The sequence below is a fragment of the Lactuca sativa genome, chromosome 1, assembly GCF_002870075.4.
Source record: "Lactuca sativa cultivar Salinas chromosome 1, Lsat_Salinas_v11, whole genome shotgun sequence".
Taxonomy (NCBI): Eukaryota; Viridiplantae; Streptophyta; class Magnoliopsida; order Asterales; family Asteraceae; genus Lactuca; species Lactuca sativa.
The window spans coordinates 165,256,958-165,264,489 of NC_056623.2; positions in this window are offsets into that span (position 1 = coordinate 165,256,958).

Sequence of the window (7,532 nt, forward strand, 5' to 3'; positions counted from 1 at the left end):
AGGAGCGTAAGTGGTATGCTAATAATCATCATGTTAGTGGGAGCATGATAATTATGATAAAGGTTGCAAGTTAGCAATGTTAATTATAGAAAACAAAAGTTTCAATTGGGAAAGAGTTGTTTTGCTATAATTAAGGGAAAAGAAATTATACTTCATCTCAAATCTATAAGCTTAGATCGTGAGATTTTAATCAATTTAGTCAAGTATATATATATATAGATATATATATATATATATATATATATATATATATATATATATATATATATATGAATGATATGTTGGAATGGCTTAACATAAGAAAATTCTATATCTGGGCCCATTATTTGCGTTCTAAAATTCGATTATGATTACGACATCCCTTTTCATAATCTGAATTATGAGAACGTGTCAAATTAAAATGGAAATATTATAGCAAAAAACTGGTTTAGTCTTTATGTGAGACATCTTGAATCGTGTCCCATATGCTTCGGATATAGGATCGATTACATGTGCTATATTCATCCTTTCTAAAATTTTCCAAATGCCTGGGGCATTAAGAATGGAAAAGGTCTAGAATTGGATATGACTAAAAGGGTTAAGCAATTGTTGAGGAAAATCAAAGGTTTACCAAAGATTGATTGCTCAAGGACAGTTGGAAGTATAGTGTTAATTATTGGAAGGACCATATTGACATAATCTGTAAGGAGGCAACTCTTGTTCAGAAGTGATAGTCAAAATGAAATCTGGAAATGTTTTAAAGTTAGAAATTATTCAATCTATGTAAGATTAGGAAGCTTAATGCAAGAAGGATGTTTCAAAGGAGCTAATTTCCTTTGTAATGCTCTGTAATGGTTGTTGTCAAGTCTTTCTGACTTTTTGCATAATCATTACAAGAGGATCAATGCATATAAGTTTAGAATCTAACATATTTTAGTAAATGGCATGAATTTAGAATTCTTGCATTTGCATTAAGGATTTGGGACTATGAAAAGAGGATCATTGGAGTTATGTTCAATTGATCTATTTCACAAAGTAAAGATCATAGACAAACATAGTATGCATACTTGGTGTATGGCATGACTAGTGTTTAGAAAACATAGTGTACATTCTTGGAGCATGGGACAACTATTGTTTTAAATTCAAGAATAAGGTTGATAGCTGAAACAATATACAATGAATAATGTGTAATCATATGGTGATAAATAAAAGGTGTTTAATTTATGTTCATAGGTTTTGATACCATATTGGATTCAATTATTATTGTGTTTCACTTTGCATGTTTTAACTTCCAGAATAACTAGGTCATTGTTCTGAATGACTAATTTATTTAAACCTTCCATAGTCGGTCATATGTTGGAAGTAGATATGAATTAAGACTGTCATGGGTTGGCTTGTAGAGGTCTAAGATGTTGGACAAAGGGCTACAACACTCATGAGTGCTCATAAGTTCTCAGTATTGGATTCAACCCGCGCTCATTGGAATCACTTCATGGATTTTATCGCGAGTGATCATGAGATGATAGTATCTTATATTCTTCAAACCTAGAGATATGAGTTGTTACTATGAGTTGGTTGTACATTGATTGCACGAAAACGCATTCGGTAACTCGAGGTTATAAAACGCTCCTTTGTGTATGATTCAACAAGTAGTAAAACAAGCCATATGAGTCAAAGTTTATCCATTCCTTTTACCTTCGGGATAAAAGCGATATTTGTGGGCCCCTCGATGATTTGGTGATGACAAATGGAAGTGCTCGGCCAGGCCTAGACTCATTTGATTTGTTTAGTTAGTCAGTCGTCATAAATCGGAAATCGGGAAACAACAAATGGACAGAAAGAATGATTATAATCCATGTCTCAGTCCATATGATATCTAGAATGGAGGAATATATGATCCCTTATCTAATGGAAAAGTGATTGACAAAGGTCAGAGATCATCGGCAAGGTCAGAGTTCGACATAAACTTTTGAGAGCAATGATTGCCAGTCGGTTCTTGAAGTCATACGCAATAACAGTTTTGGACTTATTTAAGTGGGAGACTGTTGGATTAATGTCTAAGTCCATAACTATAATTGGTAAGACTTGACCCGACCCGAAATGGTCCATTTGGGTTGCATGGCATCATGCATTTGGATAGACTATAACGAGAGAAATAACACTTAAGGGTTGTTAATATATTATAAGTTCTAATATATTAATAAGATTATTTAATTAGTATTGATCAAGAATTAATCTAGGATTAATTAAGTGATCAAAAGAAGACTAATTAAATATATGGGTTGATTGTGTAAATCATCCATACTTATATAGTGGGCTAATGCTCCATGGATTGTCAAGTTGGGCTAAAACCCATAAGATGCTCCATGGATGCTCCATGGTATATTTGTACCCATGGATCATGGAAATGAAAGCGCATGACAATTAGGGTTTACATGGTGTAACCCTAACTATATAATGATCTTATTCTTGGAGAAAATCAGCCACTATGGGTGATTGAAAGGGCTAGTCGATTTCATGAAGTGTGTGTGTTCTCTCAATCTATTCCAAGTGTATTTGGTGTTGTGTGAACCATTTGAGGTTTCACACTTGGGGCACTAGGTACTCAAGCTTCATGAAGACAATCTACATCAAAGAGGTATGTAATTCTGTCACACCCCGAAAACCGAAGGCGGAAACATTTCCGGGGCGGACTCCACGTTGAGTATCAAATCCAATGCACATAGTAAGCAAAGTAAACAACCATTACATTACATATATAAAAGTTTACATTTGTTTGAAAAGTAAATTGTACAAGTGTGATACATAGTATATATGAACAAAATGAGACGAGTCTTCTATGCACTCTGTGTTCGCCAAAAGAGATCGTCGGGTACCTGTCTAATACGGACCTGAGAATACAAGCGGTTTGAAAATCAGCATAAACCTAGTGAGTTCATAAGCGGTTAGTTTTCTGAAAATGTATGAGTTCCTTTAGTTTCCTGAAAAAGTGGTTATCCAAGAAAATCCCATATTTTCTTAAATGCAAGACCGATTGAATATCACAGAGTATAGTTAAATAAACAAAACTATATATTGAGAATCATGGGATTTCTATCCCGAATTTGATATAAAATACTTCAATATATGTGAACTGTAGATGGAAAGTAGTTTGAAAACCATGGGACTACCATCCCGTACAAGATAAAGGTTGAATTCATGGGATTATCGCCCCGTACTAGATATAAGATATATACATACTGAAAACCATAGGAATAACATCCCGCACTACATACAAGATCAATAGACTGAAAACCATGGTTGTTCTTGTGAATTGTAATGTTTAGTTATCTAACTTGTTACACTTTTCTGGTTACGTACTACTGTTACCCAGGAAAATCCTATATTTTTCCTACATGTGTGTGTATGTGAACTGTTACCTATTCTAATTATGTTCAATGTTATCCCCAGGATAATCCCATATTTTCCTGAATATGTGTGTATGAATTCTCCTAAAAGTTTGCTTATCCTTAAATGTACATTAGTTTTATTACGTACATAAAACTAATAATTAAGTGTGAAGTGTTAATAATCTTGATTGCGAGTCCTTAACCATACTTCATACTAGATATGACTCGGGCCAGGGCCAGTATCCCTTTTATGACTTTCGTCACCCTTGAACCTTTCCGTTCGGCTGTAGCTAGCAGCCAGGTGCGGGATTGTCAGTCCCGTATAGATCTATACACTCAAGTCACGTTCTCCCTCCTGGAGATTCTGGTTACAGGGTTAGTCCTCCACTCTCTCGTGCCAAGGAAGTGTTACAGAGGACGTGTCTCCAATCTTTAAGATTACTCTTTACTTCTCGTGCCTAGGGAAGTGGTATCTATGACTAACTATGTTCTAATGGTGCCTGTCCTTTACACTCGAGCCTAGGTGTTTTATTAAGGACATTACAAATGTTTTATGTTTTTCTAATGGTGTCTGTCCTTTACACTCGAGCCTAGGTGTTTTATTACAGACATTACAAATGTTCTATGATCTCTATAAAGATAAGTGAGAACAATCAATTGTGAAGTATACAACATAACAATATATATTAAGAATTAAAAATCTATTTGAACAAACAACTCTGCAAGCTAGAACAATTTGTTAATAGGTTTTTAATTCTTAAAAAGGGTATGAATTATGAAACCATTTAAATGAAATCATGAGTTTAAGTACAAGATATTCTTGTACTTTTGCTTGTATTCTCCCCCTGAAAACATTGAAAAACCATTAAAAAACGGTAGGGGTATGAACTCACCAGACGAGAAAATGCGACGTTCCAGATGCTAAGTGTCGATTTGAGGCTTGATAACACGCGAGGTTCCTATGTCATATGAAATGGTATACAAATATATCTAATTAGATTTATAAACTCTAATTAGATATGATATTACACTCCAGTGAGTGAAAAAACTTCAAAACGAGTGTTTGGAGTGACCCGGGTGACATCTACGGACGTGTATTGATGCGTGGGACTTGGGAATTGAGTTTACTCTTCAAGAGTAAACTCCTTAGGGAGTTTACGGCCCTATATGCTATACACACATGAGTTCACGGCTGTGAACTCATGGATGGGGTTTTTATGCCGCTAATTTGGTCAATAACTCTTGAGAGATGATTTGCATGAATTTTACTAAAGCATGGGAGTGGATTAAATCACCAATAACACCATCAAATGGATTTTACAGCCCTAGCATGGAGCTTACGGCCGTAAACTCCTATACTCTTCTTGAATGAATGATTTAATTGCCTTAGATTAATCACATGTGATTCCAATATTTTTTACAAGCTTTGGTATGAATTTAGGGCACCATTTAACATGATATTATGAGTTTACGGCCCTGGAACTATTTCTTGGGATGATTTGGCCGTAAAATACTAAATGGAGGGTGTTTAACATGTTTAAGGTCCCCAAACTATTTTTAGATGATTCTAGGATTTATTACAAGGTTATTGGTGGAGTTATATGGCTTTTTAACATGCAAAAATGAGTTTACTCCCCATGAATGAGGAGTTTGCGGCCCAAGAATGCTCTTGGGCAGTAAATTCATGTTAACTCTTCAAAATCTATGTTTAAGGCATTCTAAGTCCAGATTTGTAAGCCACAAGGTCGTATCTATGTCCCAAAATTGGTTTGGAGGGGTTAAATTGCTTAAAACCCATGTTTTTAGCTGTTTACGGCCCAAGCATGCTCTTTGGCTGTAAACACATGTTCCAGGTCCAAATTGATAGATTAAACACGAATTTGAAGGCCTAAGAGGTTAAACAACAAGTTGAGGATGTTACCTCAAAGATTTGGAGCCTTAATTCAATGTTTTGGACCTTGAATCTTTGGTTGAGGAGAGAGGTTAGAGAGAAAGTTGTGAGATGAAGCAAAAGCTTCAAATGGAAGCTTAGAACACTTTAAATAGTGTTCGGGATTTGGACACGGAGGAATTCTACCCGATACCGGCGTTAGACGGGGCTTTTATTTGCACCCGATCAAGTTGCCGTAATCCGATATGGTTGATTCTAGAAATGTTCCGATCACTAATATGAGGTGTTAGAATGAGTTCTAAAGATATTAGGATTCCCATTAAGTCATAATATAAAATACACATTAATGAATTAATTAAATGACGGAATCGGAAACGAAATTGGAAATGGCGATTGGATTATCGAAATGAGTTACGAAAAGGGTTACAAGTAGTGATACGAATTTCAGGTTGTTACATTATCCCTCCCCCCTTAGAGGGAATTTCGTCCCGAAATTCAAAGATTTGAACACAGATCGCGAAGTGAAAAGAGATATGAGGATCTTCATGCTCCTAAGTGGAATCGGGTCTCCGCTTGACATTCCAGAGAACCCTCATAGTCGGGATGCGGCTTTGTTTCGAACGGTCAACTTATCAATCCATGATCTCAATTGATTCATCCATGAGGGTTCGGACTTCCGTTGGTTTCGATCTCATCAAAGTGATTACTAGGGTCTCGTCAGGTCAGCACTCCTTACGAACAAAGATGTGGAATACCAGATGGTTGCTGCTGAGTTCTGAAGATAGCTCGGAGAGGGCTACGAAATCGATTCCTAACGAGGATCTCGAAGGTTCTAATGTTCTACAAGTTAAGTTTTGCACACTTCTCAAGGCGTACTATGTCTTTCCAGAGTAAGATTTCCAACAAGTGGGTACATTTTCACGTGGCAGAGTAGCTAAGGGTCTGATGGTCCTAAAGGAAACTTCTACATGGGTCTATGATCATAGCCGGCGGGACCAAAGAATTGACAGGTTTCTATGGGTATCCCCGGTGCCGACTAATTCTTTATCGCTTTTAGTTTTTGGAAAGGTCCACAAGTATGACTGCTTTGCTTATCTACTTTACCGGAAATTGGTTTGACCGAAGGGCACCACTACTACCTCGTAGTGATCATATCAAGCCCTAGTTGCTGCCTTGGATACATCGTCCTCACTGAGGTTTTGGTTATGAGGTAATTACAGGGATTAGGTCGATGCGAGACTTGACTACACGTTCGGAAAGAATTCTCAAGAATTCTTCGGAAAAGGCATCGGGGAAAAGAGTTGCAGACTTCTCGTTTCTCGATGATCACACGGACGAGGAATACATGGGAAAACTTTTTAAGCTATGATGTACGAAGATCAGGAGAGCCGGGTCGGAGGAAAGTTAAGACGAATGGCTTTCTCGAAACCAGGAATAACAGCACGAATGAGGCTCGGTCATTACATGCTAAAGATGACATCAAAGCATTTCATGAAAAGTTTGCCATTAGATCGAACGGAAAAGAATAATTGTCCGGATTGAGAATACAATCTATGAATATGATGTTAACGTTCTCCTTCTCACTTGTTATTCATTTCGACGGTACAAGTTTTTGATTACTAACGAATCACAGGATTTAAAAAGATGTTTGAATGGGTGGTTAGCAATTTTCTTTCGGCAATAAAATCGAAAAGAATCACAGGCACAAGATTTATTGAAGGGAAATATACCTGTGGCAACGGTGGGATCGGTGGCTGTCTCCTCTTGTCCTATCGCTTGAACTCTTCCCGTGTTTCCAGATGTTACTGCCTTGGGGCAGTTTCGCTTGAAATGTCCAACTTCTCCACAACCATAGCAGGCCCGACCAATGTCCGCTCTGGAAGTTTGACTCGTTGATTGAGTTGGTGTCTTACAGTTTTTCGCCATATGACCCTTTATGCCACAACTGTTGCAAAATACCTCTATACATGGACCGGAAGGGAGGTGATGATAGTTGCACTTGTCACAACTAGGAAGGGTTCCAGCATACCTACTGGCAGGTTTTCGAGTTGAGGATCCAACAACATAAACCGTTGCAGGGGAAGTGGCAGCATGAACTACCACCGTTTGCTGCCTCTTCGAAGAGTCTTGCGATGTCTGACGTTTCTCCTTCTTCCTAATTTTTCTTTTCTCACCACTCCTCTCTGTCAGCTCAGGAGTGGTAGCTATCTCCTCAGGGTCATCACTATGATCGATTAAGATTTGTGCTAAGCGTTTGGCGCTATCGTATGTAT